At 35.6% G+C, this 22,647-nt stretch overlaps 1 protein-coding gene across 1 annotated transcript in view; it reads right to left on the bottom strand.

The window, feature by feature from the left end:
- The window catches only part of LOC142320960 (zwei Ig domain protein zig-8-like), a 970,121-nt gene extending 948,491 nt beyond the window's left edge, over nucleotides 1-21,630 (bottom strand). The window contains exon 1 of the mRNA XM_075358949.1: nucleotides 21,566-21,630. The gene's annotated coding sequence lies outside the window, so the exon portion shown is untranslated. The remainder of the gene's footprint in view (nucleotides 1-21,565) is intronic.
- Nucleotides 21,631-22,647: the final 1,017 nt, after the last annotated feature.

The raw sequence follows: 22,647 nt of genomic DNA, 5'->3' as shown, positions 1-22,647 counted from the left end.
CTCGCCTAAGATCCGGCAGGTCTTAGTGGCCGGTAGAAGGTTGTTTTTCGGGTGGACTGCCTGTAGGGTAGTCGACCATGTAGAAGTAGCCCGTTGTTTTAAGTGTCAGGACTACGGAGACACCGCTCTCCGTTGCAGAGCGCAAAAGGAGATGGGTGGACACTTTGCCGCTTCGGGGTACAAGGCAGCCAATTTTCCCTCACAAATCGTCGCCCGCAAAGTGCGTTGGCTGTGCCCAGGTGAAAGGCAGCAATGCTGGACACCGGGTTGGGAGTAGGCAATGTAGGGCGTACGAGATAGCAGAGCTAAAGCTGTTAACAACACAGCTTATGGCGACGCCTGAACGGCAGGAAGCCTTTGGGGACGACCTTCGCTCACTCGAACGCCAGCGCCTGGGGCAGATTAATCTGCACCATTCCCGGGCGGCTACGAGCGAGGCCATGAGGCTTCTTGAGGAGTACACCTCGAGGTCCTTTTGGTCGAGGAGCCGTACACGGTCGCGGATAGGGTGGTCGGCTTCCACGGGGTGAAAATTATTCATTCTCGTGGGGGACGGCCGCTCTCTGCGGTCGTGGTAAGCTCAGACGCTCTGGGTGTATTCTGGATGCCCCAGTGGTCTGACGAGCGATTCAACGTCGTGAGAATCACGAGGGGTACGCTCGATGTCGTACTTGTGTCGGGATACTTCCAGCTTGGATGGAGTATCGATGACTTGCTGGCGAAGTTGGGCGGGATTCTGGACGGTCTCCCGGGCACCGGGGGTTGGTTGCTCTGGACGCAAACGCCAAGTCTACCGCCTGGGGTTCGCCACTCACAGCCCCAGAGGCGCTGGTCTCGAGCAGTTCGCACTAGCCAGAAACCTCTACCTTATTAATGATGCGGAACAGCCGCCAACTTTCTCCAGCGAACTGGGAGAGAGTTACATAGACGTCACCTTGGTGACGGGTGACTTGCTTCGGAGGACAGGTAGTTGGACTGTCTGACCCGAGGCCAGTGTGAGCGATCATAGACTTATAACCTATGATATTGCTTATGGAGGCGGTCTAAGGGCACCAAATCCAGGCCGCTACAGCCTAAGGGTGAATCGACACAGGCTGAGGAGTGTGTGCGATGCTGCCTTACAAGGATTGCAGTGGCGCATGGAGTGTAGGGAGGAGGTGGACTTGACGGCGGAGCTAATCGGCCGGGCCATCAAGACTGGCCGTGACGAGGTCCTACGGCGGCCTAGGCCAATGGACGGACCCGTCATAGACAGCCAGTCCGCTGATCTGAGCGTGCCTGGAGCCGTCATGACCCCATTTTCCGGGGGGTCGTCTGTGGAACGCAGACGGAGGCCCGGCAAGAAATGGTGGTCCTCTGACCTAAGTGAGCTGCGCGCAAGAGTGAGATCCGCGCGGATAAGGTACCAGCGCTGCCCCCTAAGGGAACCATCGTCGACAACGTGCGCGCTGATCGTCTTTGGATCTACCGACGTGCCATCAAAGAAGCCAAACTCAAGTTCTGGAAAGACTCCATGCGCGAGTTGCAGCGCGATCCTTGGCAGCTCGCAAAGACGTGTTACAGGCTAAAGCCATTGCACGTGTTGTCCAGTGTCCGGTGCGGGTTAGGTGGTCGTGACCACACTGTAACATCTGTGGCGACTTACCGGGCGTTCCTGGATACTCTGTTTCCAGATGCTCCGGAGGGTGAAGCGGAAATCGGCGTTAGGGCGGGTGAAACACCATTCCCTGACGTTCGGACCGTGGAACCCGAAGATATAGACCGAGTGGTTTCTCGAATGGCATTAAAGAAGGCACCGGGGATTGACCAACTTGACCCGGATATTTTTCACCATCTATTGCCTGTCATAAGAGAGCCGCTTGGCAGATTGTTCACGGGATGCCTAAGCTGGGGCTGCTTTCCGGCTTGCTGGAAGGAGGTTTTGGTGAGGGTACTCCTGAAACCTGGAAAGGATCCTGGTGAGGTCGGCAGTTATCGACCCATCAGCCACTTGTCGGTTCTCGGCAAGTTGCTTGAAAGGCTGGTTGTGGAACGGCTCGAGAAAAACTTCGATATGAGCTGTTTTCTAAATCGAGGACAATATGGTTTCATTAAAGGGATTGGCACCGAGGATTGCATCTTAAATGCTTTTGCCGAGGTGGAAAGCGCTGACTGCAAATATGTTTTGGCTATTTTTATTGATATAGAGGCTGCACTTCCGTCCTTGTGTTGGAGTTCTGTCCTCTATGCTTTGGAACGCCGCAATGTTCCCGAAGCCCTGCAGACCGTGGTAAGAGACTACTTGTCTAACCGTACGGCTCTGTTTAAAGATGCGCACCTAGTTGTGGAAAAGTCCGTCACCAGGGGAAGCTCGCAGGGTTCCGTTCTCGGTCCCCTGCTGTGGAACCTGGTGTTTGACGGATTTCTGGGGTTGACATTCCCAGAAGGAGTCGCGGCCCAGGCTTTCGCCGATGACTGTCTCCTTTTAGTTCGTTGCAATTCATGACCGCAGCTAGAAAGTAAAGCGCAAGCGGCTTTGTCAACCGCCGAGGGCTGGATGGGCATTCAAAATTTAAAGATTTCTGTGCCCAAGACGAAGTTCATGCTTCTGAAGGGTGCAGACAAATTATCATGCAGTCGAAACCCCTATAGTAAATATAAAGGCTGTGTAATCAGCTGAGTAAGGGTTCATAAGTACCTAGGTGTTTTGTTTGATGATAAGTTGCTTTTTAGTAACCATATTAAGTAAGTTGCGGCGGACGCTGTCTCTGTGATGCACAAGCTTAGGAGGATTACTCGGAAGGATTACGGGCTGTCGGGCCGCCAAATGTACTTGGTGTACCGAGGCGTTTTCGAAAGTATTATCGCAAATGCGGCGCCCGTTTGGGCGCATAGGTTGGAAAGAAATAGAGCACTGCTTCAAAATTTAAGGAGTGCCCAGCGCAGAGCCATGATAGTATGCACTGGTGTATTTAAAACAACCTCCTACGAGGCTCCTACCGTATTGGGAAAGGCTCTCCCAATCGATTTAGTGGTGAAAGTTCGAGCAGTCATGTGGGAAGTTGCGAAGAGGTAGGGAGGCCGAGGCATTTGGGATGCGGTTTCGAGCCGGGCCAGAACCGGAGCGGAACGGTGATCACAATGCACCGGAACAAAATTTCGTACAGTTGCCCATCTCCCATCTGCGGAAGAGCCTATGGAGCCTCGCGATGGAGACATGGCAGCTTGAATGGCACACCACGACTAAGGGAAGATACTTGTATAGTTTTATACAGGATCTGGGGAGATAGTATGCCTCGAGTTCGTTTTTAAGGGCGTCGGGTGCCCAGGTGCTCACCAACCATATAAATCTGAACCAATATCTGTTTCGGTTTCGCCTGGTGGCTGATGAGTTGTGTGTCTGCGGGGAGGTCCAGTCGAAAGTGCACATGATGTTCGACTGCCCTGCTCTTGGGCGGGCCAGAGATCGAGCCACCCTGGAACTTAGAGGTCAGGGGGAAACTTGGCCGCTCACAAACGGCGAGTCAGTGTGACGAGAGCCGCATTGTCGGACCGTGTGGGAGTTCCTCGATGAGGTTGGTATGTTCAACCGTCATCGTTAATTTTAAGGGTTGTATAATGTAATAATAACTCCTAAGGTCTGCTGTAGAAATCTTTCCTTGAGATAATGGCTGGCCGCCACCAGCCAAACTAGTTCCAAGCGCTGTTAAATGGTGGACAGGTGTTAGCTGGCATACAGAGACCGAGGCGTGGCAGCCTAAATTGCTGCCTTTTATATTTTAACTACGTAAGTTTTTAATTCAACAAGAGGTGCGCCTCCTCGATTTAGTTTTATTGATGACAAGTGAGCGATTGGGACACTTAAGCGGGTGCTGTACGGCACCCTGCTTAATTCGCCCACGCAAGTTAGGTAGCTCATTAGGAGCATATAGGATCGAGGTCGCTATACCGTTTTTAGAGGCACAGTAGCCGTTTTTGGCACGGAACATTTGGTCTATGCTCTAAGGCAACCGAATGGGGTGGTGGTGGGAGAAATGCCAGCCAACAAATATTCATACGGAATGTCTTTATTAATTAAGTATTTGTGCATACCTTAACCTCTTTCCGTTCCGTAAAAACTAAAAAGGATTAAATTCGATGAACTATTTTTTCGCGGTTACTAAAACTTTATCTTTGCGAGATGAAAGTATATTCTTTTTTTGTGTGATGAGAAAAAGCATAGGCTTATTCTTTGTGTAAATTATATAAACTGGTAACCGACTAAAAATTAGCATTTCTTTTGCTTCTATATGAATTTTAAAAATAAAAAACTGTTGAAAGTGACCTATAATTAGTTTACCCAATGTAGAAAGAAGGTTGCAAGGTGAAGGTAATGGTGAAGATAAAAGTAGATCGGCCTTGATATAGGCTTAATATAGTCATTTCAACATTTTGTTGCGGAATGGCTTCGACGGCACGTGGCACTTTCTAACCTTATGGTAGCCCTGAGAAGAGCTGTTGTCGTCGAATGGCTTCAAAGGCTCAGAATTCCTAACCTTGTGGCAGCTGGTCTCCGGTGCAGTAGGGGAGTTGCGGCTCGTCCATTGAAGTCAGACCGGGTTTTCCCTCAGCGGCAGTTGGGTCCCGACTACAGCATAGCAGTGGTGGCCCCCAGAGCCCTGCAGTGTCAGGTCGGCGACGGTCATCCTTTTCCGGCGCGGCCGAGGCGGTTTTCCCCGATCGATCCCACGCTGGGCCGGCTACTGCTGCTGAGTCCGTTAGCCAGGACGGTTGAAACGCAGCGAGCTGGAACGCGAAGGTAGCGTCCGCGCTACCTTCTCGTTCGCGAAGAAACAGCTCGCAGCTGTTTCGCCGTATTCGCCCGCCGATATTAAATTAGGCATATATGTGGTAACAATATATTAATGATAAAATATTTCCCTGTTTGACCAATTGCGTCTTGTATTCGTAATTTTTATACAGATACTCCAAACGAACTTCTACATTTTTATTAACTGGTTAAATTTATAATTTTGGATTAAAAGCTAACTCGAAAGGTAATAAAATGATTATCCACAGTTGTTGGTTTTGAAAAGAAATTACTTAGAATCGAGGTTCTCTGTATCCCAACAGGTTAACTTTCCTAGTGATTACATCTTTACTTCAATTTTTTGATACTTTATTTTTATTAAACATCCACAAAGATTATTATCGTCTTAATACTCAAAACTAGAAAATCTCTATTACGAGGTATTTGAAAAAGAGACAGCTGTTTCAACTTCATATACAAAAAAAAACTTCACAAGTAGCATTATATAAAAACAGAAAACAAAGGAATAAACAGTAAGGGTTAGTAAAGAGTAAACATAGATAGAAAATAGGAAAAATCATATCAAAATTACTCAGAAAAATAACAAACAAAAAAGTCATAAATATTTCAAATAAATAAATGAGTAAAGTACACGAATATAAACTGTAATAGATAGAGGTGGAATATTTTCGCCAAAACCGAAAAGCACAAAAAAAATATATAGGCTTATTACAATTCAGGTAAGTCCCTAACAGATTTCATAAACAAAAATATACTGATAATTTCGATCACATCATCATTTAAAACATCGCCAATTCTGTCGGTAAGCGTAAAGAATAAAATTTGAAGCAACACTGAATAACGTAAGAAGCTTAGATTTACATGGAAGTTATCCATGGTACATTTTTTAGTAATACCATTGCTCAGTTTGATGTGCTCCAAACGTAAAAGACAAACCAAATTCTTCACTTCGATTTCTCTCTTTATTTCAATTATTTATTATAAAACACATATAAATAGCCTTGAAAACTGAAGTACTTAAACTTTTAATTTTAATAGGTTATAAAGTATTAAAATCCCAATTCATTATCAACTAAATAACTGTTTTACTCGTAGCATTATTGTATTTTGAACAAGTAGGATGCTAAGATTAATAAAAATAAATAAGAACGTCAAAATCCTACATTTCCTTCGGGGTTTCTTACATTATCTTGACGTTTTCATAAAAATACTAAATAAAATATTTTTTAAAAGAGAAAGAAACAGAAAATATTTTTTTAGGAAAGAATGGTACATATGACTTTTTATGGTTAGATTCTTTGACCGGAAACGGTTGTAAGTGCTTCACGAAAACTAAATTATATTTTAGAAGCTTTCAATGTCACTTTGTGCACACAATAGCACTTGCGGTATAGAGCTTATATCTTATTCATGAAAAAAATTGTTTATCAGTTATGGTGTTATGCTGCAACAAATACATATAAGGATGTCAAATAACCTTTCATTCATAGCCAAATAAAAATAAAATAAACCTTGCAACTACCGCTTACCACTTCCAATGCTAGATCTTAACACCAACAATGACTGAAAATTTTATTTAAATTTAATTTTTATATTATAAATAAAATCCTTCAAAAACTTTAGGGTTAATAAAATAACCTTTTCCTTTAATTTGTTTAATATAGTATTTTACTTTATGGTTTTTCAACGAATATAAAACTAATTGTATAATTTTTTTTTGTATATTATTTTTTTTAATACAAAATATCTGGATTCCGTCTTTTGAAGTGAATATAATTTTAAAATTCGTTAGTTATTCTTATTTTTTGGCTTATTGCCAAACCGGGTAAGATGGTTTAGTCATATTATGTTAATTTTAAACCTAAATATTATTCCATTTGTTTAATTAATAGCACCATCAATGTTTTCTTTTTAGGAATTTAACTGAATCTTCAAAAACTTTCAAATTAATTTATTAAATTAAATTATATAACGTTATTAAATTAAATTATAAAGCTTTATTAAGTCGATTAATTATTTAATAAATAATTGATTTAAATAGTAAATTAAAATTAAACTAAAGAGTAATCACTCTTTAATCAATAAAATTATTAATCATAAATCCCCATTAATTATTTATTAAAGTAACTGTGAAAAGACAGTACGTTTTGTGCATTGCAACACCTTCTCGAGGTTTACATCGACATGTGTCAAATCAATTACTTTTTTCAATTAATTACTGTTGATTTTCGTTTTTATTTTTGGTTTCTTTTAATTTTCTTGGAATCATGACCGACCCAGAACGGCCAGTGTGCGCAATTCGACCCGATGAGAAGGGATTTTCTCCGGTAGTGGGACGACAGTCCTCCAGGAGGGAGCTTCTTTGCCCAAGTGTGGGAAGTACTCTCCGACAGTAGTGGCTGTTAAAGCCTAGCGGAAATGTTAATAGAAGAGATTCGACATAAAAATTGGCTGGTAACCAGGCGAAAAAAGAAGAAGAGGGGGAAGCGACGGTTTGGCGACGGCAGAGGGCTGTCGACTCACCGGTTCTGGCCTCTGGCCTCTGTGGGTGCCTCAGGTAGTGGGGCCCTTGAGAGAGACTTTCAGTCCCTACCAATGAAGCTGGATAACAGCGTTGAGGATGATAGACCGAGACGTTCGAGGACGGCGTGAAAACGCAGGCTGCGGCTTTCCCCCCAACAACGAGGAGAAGAAAAAATCCAAGGCTGGCATCCGAATACTCCGATCTCGAATGTTGTTCTGTCTTCCGCATGGAAGAGGGTGGCCAGGGGAAGCGAAACTGGAGGATGGTGTTAATGCGGACCTTCTAAAACGGAAAAAGTGTTTGACGTTTAACATTGTTGTTTTACTTCGGTATGTCAAAGAACTGAGCTTACTTGTCCACTAAAACGCCACCACTAAGCTGGAAATAAAGGAGTGCTCCCGCAGTATGGAAGATATTGCCTGTATGGTGGAAATGTTTAAAGACAACTTGACGATACAACTACAGGGCCTCAGCCAAGGTGGCCTACACAACTGGACATGGTGGATGAGACCACACAAACTTAATTCATCAACATGAATGTGGCCTCACAGACACCGGATGGGGGCCTGAGGTAGAACATGGCTTGGATGGATGAGACGCTAAGGCGAGCTATCGATAATGGAGCCACCAACGTAGACCTCGAACGGTTAGTTTTGAGGGGCTGGCCTGAAGACGTCTTCCAATCTTCAGCCCTGATAGAAGGTGCTACAGAAGTGGAAGAAGGTATTGGATCCGTTTAGATTATTGATATGGCAAGGTTGGGGTCGACAACCCTCAAAACGCTATGATGTTCCAGAGGGCTCTGTGGATTCGGGACCTGGCTCGTGCCGGTAGACTAAGGGTGGATCAGGTCATTGTTGAGCGATCGACTACCCGTGATCTATCTGGCGGACATGATGCGTGCAAGATAAATCTTGAAAAAACGAATTACGTTTTAGTAATCGATTCGACGATTGGGGATTGTGGGATACCCTCTTTCATCTGAAGATCAGTTCTCCAAGTGCTGAATGATGGATAGAGTCGACCGGTCTGTTTCTACGGGCCGCATGGGCGAATCGGACAGATTTTAAGGCGCGCCGTTGAGTATACGTGTAGGTGGGTAGGAAAGCGGCATTTTGTTCATTTGTTGTGTCCGTCTTCAACATTGATGGCGCAAAGCAAGAAGCGACCGGCGGGGCCATCGACCACCACGGCAGTGTTCAAGGCGGAAGGGAGGTCCTACGCTGATCTCCTCTGCTTCGTGAAGGGTACAGTGTCTCCGGGTGAAACCGGGGTCCTCTCCGTACGCAAGGACCAGAGGGAGGATATTCACCTCCAGGTGCGAGCTGATAGTAGTGCGGCCGAACAGTTGAGCTGAGATATTACCCTCCACCGAAAAGGTGGAGGGTACTACTACGGCCCTGGCTGGAAGGGGTGGTTGGGTGCGTCTCACGACGCAGGATAAGTTTCTCAGGGGAATTCGTAAATTAACTGGTGAGTGGTCACTCTAGATATTTTATCAATGCAGCCGGCTTATGGCTCGACGCAAGTAGTAGCATTAGCATTGCCGTCCCTCCCTGCGGACAAACTGCTATCTGATGGACGTATTCGCATTGTGTGGGTGGCCTGTCGGGTGACGTGGGATGACTCCAATGAACTCTGCTTTAGATGCTGGAGTCCAGGCCACAGGGAGAAGTTATGTAACGGCGCTGATAGATGTGGTCTTTGTTTTACGGGTGGTAAGGCCGGCCATATACGTAAAAATTGTAAGCAGGAGCCTCGATATACATACTGTTAATTGTACGGTCATGCGCTCGAGTATGCAAGACGGGTCCACCTGGGTCAGGAGCTTTGTCGTCACAGTAACGTCACGGTTGCTTTGAGGGACAGCTCCACACCCGGGAGAGGCGGGAGGCTTCGGTCTTTCACCTTCAATGATCGGGTGGGAACTCCTTTGAATTGCCATTGGGGGGGATGTAAGACCATAGTCCCAGTGGGAATCCCTTTGGAGGTTTCTTACTAGAGGCGAGGCGTCAACACCGGAGTCTCGGTGGGGCGTTCCCTTTTCCTCATTTGAGGCATGGCATGCAAAAAGACCGAGTTCTGGCTGCCTGGGCGGGGCCTTGCGTCCTTCCGAGGTAGTTTGAGGCCAAGGACCCCCCCCCCCCCCCCGAAGATGAGTTTATGCTTAATTGTGTGTCCAACTCCGGGGGGCGGGGAAACTACAGATGAAAAAAAAATTAATAAAAAAACATCTTATCGAAGAAATATTAATTAATTTTATATAAAATTTTAATGAGATAATCCTGTGAATTAAAAATTAGAAATTACAGTGATTTGTTCTGTACTTTCAATTTATTTAACCTTCGCGTACTGTTTTAAAGAGTTTTTAAAAATTAAAAATCATATTGTTATACCCAAACGAACGCAATTATTTTATTTACGTTTTAGTGTGTAAATCTATCTCCGTTTTATTTTTTGTTAATCAATGTGTATATTTCATACAAGACATGTGATAAAAATGAAGCAATTTTAATGCACTCTCTACGTAATCGAATGATGTTATAATGGATCAGTTTATCACATTCACAGTAATCTATCATTTAGAAAAGTAATTTATGCCACATACTAGAAATTGACGGAAATCAATATGATTCGCTACTTTCCATCAAATATAGTGCTCCAAAACGCAAATTATTGAAAGGATGGTGTGAAATTCCAGTTTCTCATTAAATTTATGAAACGTAGCAAAAATTATATCACTCTATTATTTTAAAATCATTAATCTTAATATAAAATAGACTTGATATTTAGTATAAACAAACCGATTATAAACAGAAAAAAAATTATCGAGCAGTCTTAGTTTTATTTTAAATCCGCCTGGTATAGATCTATATATATATACAATTACTAGTGGTTTCCAGAATCAAAAGAGACAACTACTAAATGTTGTTTGAAAAGTGTTGTATTTATCCAAATATTATTAAAAAATTGTCAAATAAAAAGTACCTGAGATCACCGGTTAATCCTGTGCCATGAAATCATCGGTGATCACATAAACAATTGGAAAGCAATCACAAATACGAACCGAAAGTAAAATTAATTATATTTAACAACCCCCTAGAAACTGCGCCAACGTTGAAATATGCTGGTTACTATTTCTTTTTTTCCCTAATAAAGATACAAAAAATAACAAGCAAGAAAAAAAAAATGAATATTATTAAAGCTTGGCTGAGGACGACGATTTCCTAACGCCCTGCATGATACATAAGCTGAGAAGCGCCGGTATTCTTCATAACACTGAAGTGCTAAAGTTCCCGAAAAATAGAATATTCTTACCTACTTCATATACTACACGTGTAATACATAATTGTCTACTTAACTTATTTTAAGTGTATTAGTATAATATACCAATCAAAACTAAGGCTACATTGTTATGCACAAAGTTTTAAAACATACACAGTGAAAATAGATTTACAATCAACAACAATAATATTTTAGCTACCCCTATCCATGTTATTTATTAACAGATTGGTACCACAGTAAATTAACGACCGAGAAATCTGTTTAAATTAAGTATAAGAAAGTAAATCACCAATTGTTCAAAAATAGCTTAATAAATAAAAAAAACAATTGCAGAAATAAATATGCATTATGTTTGTTAAACGAACATCACAAAATGAACTGGAAAATTTTTTTTTAACTGAAATCTATCGCTATTTCGATTGCCAAAACAATAATCGTTAGCAGATTCCGCGAAAATTTATTACAATAAACATTAAACTGAAAAACAATAGTACTTATGTTGAATGTGAATGATTGGTTTAAAATTCATTCATATTGTCTGTTATTTTTGTTCATATCTTTTATCTTTTCAATCTGTAAAAGAGGAAGCCCATTAAGTCCTGGTGAGCAGTCTGCTTTGGAGGTATAGATAGTTTAAAAATGTTTAAGCTTAGTTTATACTTTTTCTTGCAATTACCTGAAAGACTGTTTGTTTACAGTAGCTGTTATCGTGTTTTGTAAGTCCTGTTTATTAGTTATTACTTACTATTTCTTATCTTTCTTAATTATTTAATTCGTTTACACTTTCTGCGTAGTATTTACCGATAATGACTACGACTTCCGAACATTGAAATTCCCTTTTTTTAACTTTATTTTAAAAAATAGTTTTAAACGGTTTTCTTCCAACACATTCAAGCGTTTCGTATAATCTTTTATCTGTATTAAATACAATGAAGGTGATAAAAGAAATATTTATGGCAATTCAAAGGTAGCGCTTAGTAAATTTTTTATATATTTTTTTTGCATGATGATATCACCACATGTGCTTGAAGTTTGTGCGTGGGATATGGCAATGGAATTTTGTGGCGTATGAAAAATGCCATACATGACCAGGATTCGAACCCGGGATTTCCGGATGAAAGGCTGAGACGCTACCACTCGCGTCACAGAGGCCGGTATTTAATTTATTTATAAAAACTTACAAAATTCATCCTAAAATGTGATTGTATTCATTAATTCTAAAATTAGTATGTACTAATAGGTAACAAAAAATACAGGAGAGCTAAGGAATAACTCAGATCTTCTTGTATATTCAATACATAATGAAATTTAAAAAAAGTAATTTTCTTACATGCTAAACATAATTGTTCAAAGCTAACTGACGTGAGTCGCGAATCACTCCTGAATTAACGATACCATCATTCTCAAGAATGATCAGCAACCCATATCAGTTTTACTAGAGAAAGTGAAAAGTGAAGTTTTTCCCCGTCACCTTCTTCAATGAACCGAATACAATATTTCACACCAAAAACCACGTCCACTAATATTTCGGTGATATTAAACCCTACCTAGTGAACCTACAGTCTGCTGACAACGTAATGTAATAATTTGCGAGTAATAATGTTCACTTTACAGCCAGCCCTGTACTGACTGTATAAAAGTATATAGTTTGTAAGATCAGACTACTTTTTTCAGATTACTTTTCTTTTTTTTTACTTTTTACCTCGTTTATTATTTTTTTTTTTTTTTCATAAAACTGTGATATTTTAAATACAAAAATTATTTTCTTTTTTTTAGCAAACCCTTTAAATCTTTTAGGAGAAATATGAGATGTGAATTTTGTGAAAAATTTTAATTTCAATTCATTAATTCTATACAATTTAGACTTATTTTGGACCAGGAATGAAATTAATTTACAGTAAAATAAATTGATTAGATATTTATTTTTTGGCTTTGCATTAGATTTAATTTAAACAGTCGTCAAAAATGATAAATGTCTGACTGCTGTAAAAATTATCAAAATTTACACACAAAGATAACTTCTCGTTAATCTGGACAAACTTTAAACTCCTCAAATCCGGATTATTGAGATTGCGTAGTATTGTTACTAGTATTATGTTACCTTTTGCTAGCAACCTCAAAGAACATTATGAAATTAAACAGTAATAAATTCCTCATGATTCTGTTATTCCACGTAAACATTACATTAAAGTTTCGAACTTATTTATGAATACAGACTATTACATCTGTATTCTTTATGAAGACAGACGCATACTTCGTCCGTATTCAAATACACAACTTAATATTATTAGAAAGTAAAAATGGTTAAAAGGATAGACAAACAAATTTTAAATTAAATTTTTAGAGGCTCATTAAATATAAAACCTCGGTAGTCTTGTATGAATCTGTTGCCAATAATTTTGCTGTACTTCAGGAATTGTTTGCCTTATAATCATTAAATTATTGCTGAAGTAGGAACCCTATTAAATTATTTGAAGTTTTACCTTCTCGTTAATAACTAATTTTCTATTTAATACTGCATAAAAAAAATTGGCTTTATATATCCTTAAATATAAGACATTGGATTCTGTTGGATTTTTAAAAATTTGATAAAAGACCAGAGGGCTTATATCAACATATATATATATATATATATATATATATATATATGGTGTTAAATTTTGAAGAGGGTGGTTAGGTTGAACAGAACTTTATTTCTCCTAGTTCATCGTCGGGTCGAGAGGATGGATGTGCTTATTCCTGCCCGCCATTGATATACAACCACCTCGTATAACTTGTCAACACTACAACTCCACACTTTTATACAAAAAAACTATCTTTTTCATGAAATATAGGTATAGAAATTACATTTTTTTTGTACATTATTATTTCAATAAAACATTGATATTAATGAATATTTTAATCTTCTATCTTCCTTAAATTATCATTAAAAAAAACATAATAATAAAATAGCCTTTTCAGTTAAAAGATATTAAAAGACAAAAGAAGACGTTAAAAGACATAAGATGTTGAAATTTATGCAGCAGACTGATCCTTACAAATATTTTTAGCCGGATTAAGTCAACAAAAAAAACATTTTTATAATGAATCTGACTAAACATAAATTTTAGAAAATTTTAATAGCAGAATAAAGACAGTAGAATGATAATATATTGACTTTTGTAGTAGACGGAAATCTCTTTAATAGAAGAATAATAAATAATTACAGCTAAAGAATAATGTAACAAATATGATGAAATTAAAGATTTAGCGCAAAATAGAAAGGAAAAGACTAAAACATCAAATCAGTTTCAGTTATTTATATAAATATTAATCATTAAATAATGTTGTTAACCAGAACCTTACCGTTAATATTGATATGGCTAATAACTGCCGGTTCAATTTAACGTAATCTTCAACGAAATTTACACAAAATACTAACATATTCATAGATAACGCCTCCACATTCTAAGATAGAGAATCCGTTTTAGAAAAAAAAGAAGGTTTTTTTGACGTTACTTTTGCAAAGTAATTTTTTAAAAAATGCAAATAAGTAAGGGAGTTTAAAAAGTTTTTCACAATTGGTGACCGGTTTGAGAGAGTAATCGTAACTAAGCAATTGATTATTACTTTACAAATCAATACAATTATGACTAAAGGACCACCGTTATATTTTTGTATTCTTTTAGACAACAGTCTAGAACAATAAAATACAATATGCTAGGTAAAATACAATAGCTAGTAACAAGTCCGTTTGGATCTAGAAAAAGTTAAAAAAAACCTATAGCGCGCGAGAGAGAGTGTGTGTATCACTGAATCTAGAACAAACACAATATTGAAATAAAAATTATAACAAATGTAATACGCTTATTTTGAAGTTATATTTGTAAAACTAAATTTTCTTATCACCATCACAACTGGTACTATTCTGAGAGGATCTGATGGTCTGGATTGGGTAGTGATTACGAAAGAGAGAAAAAATAAAAATAAAACAGCACATAAACATTAAAGTTTGTTAAATTTATAATTATACCAGAAACGCAAGAAGAGTTTATGCATCAACTATATTAAGGAAAACAATACTTTTAAATAACATTTATGCTACAAGAACAGAAGACTTAACTGAGAAAAATTGAATAAGCATTACATTCACGAAATAAAAAAAAATAGGAATTCAAATACATAAATAACTTACAGCACGAAAAAACAACATTTTATGCACAACATACCGAGCACAACATGTTGTGCTAGGTAAGACTGGTCTTACCGAGACACAACATTTTACTTAAAAAATAATCTAATTTTAGTATTTTATATTATATCTGACAATACAGAAACAGCCGCGAGCAGTAAGTAAAAATTAAATATAGTCTTTAAATCTTGTAAAGGCTTGACCCGACGAATTAATAACAAAAAACACAATGTAAACAACACCGAAGCTAACACACCCAAGGCACGAAGAGAATAGACTGACAACTGCTGACATCGGCATTCGCACACATGTCAGATTTGTAATAAAAAAACAACCTTGGGTTACACCATTCACTGATTTGTTGACAAAACCTAACCCGTTAATTTACTGTGCAAAATTACAGTTTATATGATGAGCCATTATTAAAGTACGCATTTGACTTAAGCACAAAATACAAAATCTTTCATGAGAATTATCTTTGGACTTTATGCAAATCAAACCGAAATAACTTTATACAATCGTTTCGACATATTTAAGATTAATTTTATTACATATCTTGCTTATGAATCTCACTGCTCAACGATTTTCTTATAAAGAATGTCGATCGATGATATCGGTGGATCCAGATAAGCAGTATTTTTTTTTTTTTTTTTTTAATGGGAACAGAAATGTTCTGTGGGATTAAGATTCGGGCTTTATGTTGCCAATCTAAAATACTGTTCAGTTGGATCACGAACCAATGGTGACTGTATCTTCCCACCCTTTAACCATTGTAACCAATGACACATCTTCAATAATCAACGGACAAAATTTCACAAAAATCGGTTAAACCATTCTGATGATATTAAGCAGAACGTTATCTATCGAGAAAAAAAATCATTTAATTGCTACAAGAATATATCTTCCACAAACTACAAAAAAGAAAGAAACTGTTTTTTTGCTCTTCCTTAGCTTTCTACGAGGAACTTAATTATGTGAAAAGATCCTTTGAGATAAAGATATCCTTGAGTAAAGATTTTAGATATGAAGCCCCCGTCCACATTTCTCTTCTCCTAGGCCAAAGTGACCAAAATTAAATGGCATCGGTGCCCCACGTACAGAAATCCATATACTAATTCCTTTGATCGATACATCTACTTTGGAGATATTAAACAAAAACGAGTCGGCTTACATAAACACATATATATGTGTATTGCTTACATAAATCCATGAGGAATTTTTCAGTTTTAAAAGTAAAAATGGATGAGGTTGTACTTATATACTTATTATTTATGTTCAAGTCTTCATTTTTAGGAATATAATAATTTAGTCAATTCATTATTTATTTTATAGACGAATTCCTGTAATTATCACTAAGAAAATCTCCTCCAGATAAAACAAAGTGAAATTTTTAAAACATTTTTTTTTTTAAATATTAGAAATAATAAATTTTTTTATTTACTATTTAATATTAATTAATTATATACAATTCAGTTATTACTAAATGAGCTATAAACTTCATACACATGGGCAAAGATATAACGCGACTAGTATACAGTTGAGTTTATTCACTATACGCATTGTTTCGAAAGGAATTTGATAAGAGATGATATTCAGTTTATTAAGAAATTCATCTTCGCTGCTAGTGGCACAAGATGCGAACTTGTTTTACAATCTCATTTAATATTATATATCAGTGTTTCAATAATGATTTCTTTTTTTTAAAGAAATATTATACACGTATTAAAATGTAAATTAAATTCTTTAAAACAAAAATGTAAAATAACTATTAAAATGAAAAAAAAAGATAATAATAAATGTTTATTAACACGCAACTTGCAGTTGTTTGTTTTATTAAAGTAAAAAGAATGATTGTTATACAAATGTCTGTATTTTCAAATAAATACACTTGATAAGAAATATTACATTAAAATATTTGTTTGAATTATGTACAAAAAAACTATTTCTCTTCAGCTGATAATCTACGTGTACAGATTATTTTGAAGTTGTTTCATTGATTTTAGAGTGAGTACATGATTCTAGAAGGGAAAATGTTTAAGTAACAGTGTACAAAGGAACAGAAGCGTGAAAAAAAAATTGTTTCAACGATTTTATTTTATTTTACGAAGTGATCATACGTATTATAATCATACTGAAATAAATATTCCCCAACCAAAGAGAACAATTTCGTTTGTTTACGGCTACTGTAAGCTACTTCAGGATCTATTATAACCGTCTAGTCTATTCAAACTTTAGAAGTGCATCATAAAGAATGATATATATTCAGCTCGTCTCATACTTTTGTTTTTCAGCCGCTCTCATAATTCATATTTCACAATACGCATCAACCAAACGAATGGCATCGTACGTGACTTTTCTTTTGATTTTATACTAAGCCGTAGTCATAATCAAGTCAACACTAGTTGACAGTAATAAAACTTTTATTTATTTAATTCTTATTTTACAGCTGACAACGTTGAAGAAATCGCTATCGTATTATGATGAAGTCATAAGCAATTTAAAATTATAATGTTTATTTATACTTTGTCTTTGAAAAATGAATAGTAATATTTTACTTATTCCAATATAACACACACTGCAAACTCCTGGAAAATATAGGGGAACCGCTTCGGAAGTAGGCTAGAATAGAATTAGGCTAAATCAGCAACATAGAATGATCAGAGAAAGTTTGCTGTAGGATAAAAATATAAAATTTAATGAAGATTGTACGGATAAAACGCACTACTTCAACCGTACACACAAACTACCTAGCGTGATTGCAAGATAGTTAAACACCTAAAATAACCAAGTTAAACAATAATACAATGAACTAGAACCAGGTAGTACATAAAATACCTCTTAACAAAATTTTCATTAAATTATGATGCGCTCAAATATTAAGGTTACTAGAAATCAGATTGTAACAAAGTTGCCAAATTTTGATGAGTTTTGTTTTATCTCAAATCTTCTCATTAAATATGTGTTTAGGGTGAAATTAGCCTAAGTATTTATTTACGACATTTATCAACAGAAGAGCTGAGTCACAGAAGTTGTTTTATTCATAAATGAGAATTTATTATTTTGATAACTTTTGAAGTTTAATTAAAATGATTAGAGCCGTTATTTTTTGATTTAATCTTAAAATAAAGCTCGCGCATGTGTGCATGTTGTATGTTTCTTATAGTAAAAAAAAAATTTCTTCCCTTACATTTTGTGAATTTTACAACTTATTTAATTCTATAGATTTTATTATTTAAAACAGTCATATTGTACACTATATGCGAATTATGTTTTATTTAGTACACACACACACACACACACACACACACACACACACACACACACACACACACGCGCGCGCGCGCGCGCGCGCGCGCACACACACACACACACACACACACACACACACACACACACACACACACACACACACACAAACTCTAGACATTGTAAACAATTACAACGGGAAGCAGCAGCAAGCAACACGCCTAGTTGGAACATATATGTCGTTGTAGTAGCTGTCTTAATATGTACACTTTTTTTCGTCTTGAGTATCTGTCTAGCTCACTTTCCCGCTAAACAACGTATATGTGATGTACTGTGGGGTATTAAAGCGACAAAGCATTCGTCTCTCTTTTTTACTCTTATATCTCTTCTGTATGTACTTGTAACAGAAGAATTAGTCTTTTCTTTTGTTAACTAAACCAATAACTATTTAACAGAAGTCAAAGCTTTAACATGATTATGATTTGTTTATTTTAATGAACTGGATTGACTAAATCTAAAATGACAGGCTTTTAAAAGGAAATGAAAGAATGTTTAACACATTGTGTTATATTCATTGAAAATAAAACCATTATTTTATATATTAGTGCGTTAGGGATTATTTAATTTGATAATAGATGTTAACGATAACAGATAAACAGAAAATAATATTAAGAATGTATAAAACAATTTAAAATCGGGGATGTAACAAATATATATATTAAACACTAGAACAGAACGGAAAGGAATAAACTACTGCATGAAACCAATATTTGCAAGTAAGAAAATTTACGATATATTTATTACACTCTATTTTCTAGCTGAAAAATATCAAATCAACATCTTGAAATCTCATAAACAAAAGTTGCAATGATAATGCTAAACATTCCCGGAAAATGTTTCTTCAGCTTAAAAAATGTCTCAACCTCTGTATCTTTTGATTTATAGTTTTTCACTTATTAGGGGGATACAGATTGCAATTTTGTAAATACAAGCAATTCTTAATATTGCGTTTTAATATTTACCCCATTTTAATATTGGCTAAATATTCTTACTAAAACACGTTGTCACTGAATGATTACATCACTTTAATTGTAGAAAGTGAAGCCCCAAAATGGACATTGGGAAGCGAAATATAAACTCTTTACATTGAAAAAATATTACATAAATAATGTAAATAATAAAACATCTAAATCTATCTGATATCATACATAGGTATCTACCAAAATGGCTTAAAATCTATTTCGGAATTTTTTTCATTTATACAGACTAATGTCTGTAAAAATAATTTTTTAATATACATAATGTGCACGATTATATAATCAGAAAAAGCCGAACTTATTGTTACATGACCGCCACATCTGCGATGACTTAAATTTTACATATTGAAGCTAAATTTATTTCAAAATAAAATTGTATTTTTTTTTCCCCCAAGAAAAATACATGAAAATTATTAATAAAATTAACGAAAATGTAAATTTAATACTTATAAAAAACCCATCTAGTTTGAAATTATACCAGTTATTTTGGTGGCCAAAAAATTGTAATATCGTGCAGAATATGAAAGAACAAATCTTATCTTTTACAGTTTTGAATCCATAAAAAAATTCCTAGATGGGTAGAGTAATTTTTAGAGAATTTAATTGTAGTACTATAAAACATGAATACTAAAAGATAAAGTAAAATGAACGATTGGATGAAAAATGCACAAAATAGAAGTGGTAGTTCTATAAAAATGTATAGTTATTTACAAAAGTTAAATATGATAGTAACAATGTTCCAAAATGTACTAACGGAACGCCTAGTAAATTAAAAAAAAAAAGCGGTCTAACACACAACCGCAATGTTACTAACTTTATTGTCTATATATTGGCTTATTTCTACTAGAAAAAATTGTTTTATATTTATAAACAGGAGCAATTTTAAAAATGTGTTAACAGGTTTCGAATTATAATGATACTGGATATGTAGAATAAACCCATTCTAATTGTTTATTCTTTTCAGACCCAATTTAATGCCAGTTATGAATTATAGGTAAATGCAAAGGTCTTTTAATCAGTTATTTTGAGAAAACTTTTATAAGATGGAGGATATCTTCACTTTTTAGAGCTCAAAAATGGTACCGGTAAAATTTTCATTAAGTCCAGCCCCGGGAGACATGAATCCTGACAATGAAATCTCCCCATATCTTCAAGATACCTACTCCAAACATTAATACCAACGTCCAATACATAAAAGTCCAATTAATCCCAATTTTTGGATTTTTGGGGGGCATTTTTGGTCCAATTAATTCCAAATTATTACCCAAAATTGATTCCAAAACACATACAAACATGTATATGAACCAACAGAATTTATGCCTTTTAAGTTTTTTTCATAATTCATCATCCCTGGGCCCAAAAAACCAAAATGAGTGGAAAGTTAATTTTTATTGTATAATTTCCCCCTTTCCAGGCACTTGTAAACCTTAGGTGGTACCACAGTCTAAAAAAAATAAAAATTATTTTTTTTTAATTTATTAATATCACCCGATATAACCATTACATTACCATTTTTATAACCACTTATATTTATTTATTTTATAAATATAATTTAACCAAACTTAACCTACGCTCACTAACCTTGACTAATTAACACAGTAATATTTTGAGTATTTAAATAACAAATACAGTAATTATTGCAATAATTTATTCATTTAAATAATCAAAACATTACTGTTAATTATTCTAGGTTAGCGACCAAAGCAAGCGTAGGCTAAGTTTGGTTAATTTATATCTGTAATTATAAGCAACAAACTTTTGGGTAATTGTTAAATCACATCACCCGATATCAAGAAATATCAAAAGAATAACATATTCGTAATCAGCGTGTAAAACAGGTCTAGAATCGATCAGTATAAGACAAAAAGTTTTACAAAGTGTGGTACCACCTAAAGTGCACAAGTGTTCTATGTTATAAACAACATTTTAGCTGCCGTGAAGGTTCTCTCTAAGATACTATACCATTCAAAGCAATAACACATAAAGTGATAAAACTAATTAAAATTTGATAGAATAATTTTTAAATTTCTTATTTCTTGCATCGTTAGAAGAAATTTCTTCCTTAAAATTTATTTTTATCTAAACATTATTAAACAATTTGCTATACTAAATACAGGATTTTAACTATAATAACTTTCAAATTTTTTTTTAAAAGTTATTATATTTCTGCTAAAGACATCAAAATAAAAGTACATGTAAATTATTATAACCTAAATAATTTTGTAGTTATCATACTAATTTTAATTAGACTGTATAGCTGTGTAATATAACAGACGGTACACAATCGTTGCGTCTGTATTCCGTATATATTAACATACTATTAACAATTGTTGACTAATACTGTAAACTAGTCAAACTGAAAGTTTTAATTATGTCACACGTTTTGAATTAGTAATCGAAAATCTAGTTGTCCACTTAAAGCAATAATGAAGTTAAATTAATCATTTTTCAGTAATTCTTATTACTTAAAATACTGGTAGTAGTATAAAAATAAAAAAAAAAGAATAACTTACAGTAATCAGATACGCAGACATGTTGAACATTCGTACAAACAACGCACATAATTGTTTAAAATCATCCACTGGCATCCCAACTAGTAATTGGAAGAATCGTGAGCGAGTCATTCGTTCGATTCGATTATTTATACTGAATAAAAGAATCGAGAATCGGTTTGCAGGTGAAACGATTCAACAATGAATTGGACAGGCGACAGGAAACCAAATTTTTCTGTTACGATTCCTTTCGATTCATAGCAATCTTTCTTATGCTTAGCTTGTGGTGGGGGATCCTCCTACTACACTAAATTCTAGCTTGCATTCGTTTCCTTTACATCCGCACGTGACGCTTAACTTATTACATCAATTTTATTAATGTTTATTGAACATTCGGTAAATTTATTACTTCTGATTACATTATATTTTCATTAATGTGCTATTTAACTGAGTTAATCTTAAACAATTAAATTTTATCTGTAAGCCCGAAACACATTTTTTATTTTGTATCACCTACTACAGCGAAATGGAGACAATCTTTTTTTACTCGTTAAAAGTATTCATAACTTTTTCTGTTTAATCTCCGGAAGCACCGTCAGGAACCACCAAAGAACACCGGTATCCACGATCTAGTATTCAAATCCGTAAAAAAATAACTGCCTTTACTAGGACTTGAACCTTAAAACTCTCGACTTCGAAATCAGCTGATTTGCAAAAATGCGTTCCTCACTAGACCAACCGGTAGGTAAAAGTAATTATAAATAGAAAATATATCTTAAACTAATTTCTCTAAAGTTATATATGACAAAATTAATAATTATTATACCTCACATAAATAACTAAACTGACATCAATGTTAATTGTAGAGGAAAAAATGAATAATTTAAAATAATATAGCTTGTACCGTACTTTATTTTTGAGGGAGTCATTGATTCCGTCTTTGTTTTTTTTTTATCACATCGATGTTATGATTTACATTTACTTTGATCTTTTTACTAATAAGCGCACAGTTACTTACACAGACACACACAAACATTTAATTTTAAAAAAGTTTTGGTCTATTATCACAAATAAATAATGAAAAATGATATTAAAAAATTAAG

The sequence above is a fragment of the Lycorma delicatula genome, chromosome 3 (assembly GCF_047948215.1).
Source record: "Lycorma delicatula isolate Av1 chromosome 3, ASM4794821v1, whole genome shotgun sequence".
In the NCBI taxonomy this organism is placed as follows: domain Eukaryota; kingdom Metazoa; phylum Arthropoda; class Insecta; order Hemiptera; family Fulgoridae; genus Lycorma; species Lycorma delicatula.
This window is presented reverse-complemented; position numbering and strand designations above follow the sequence as displayed.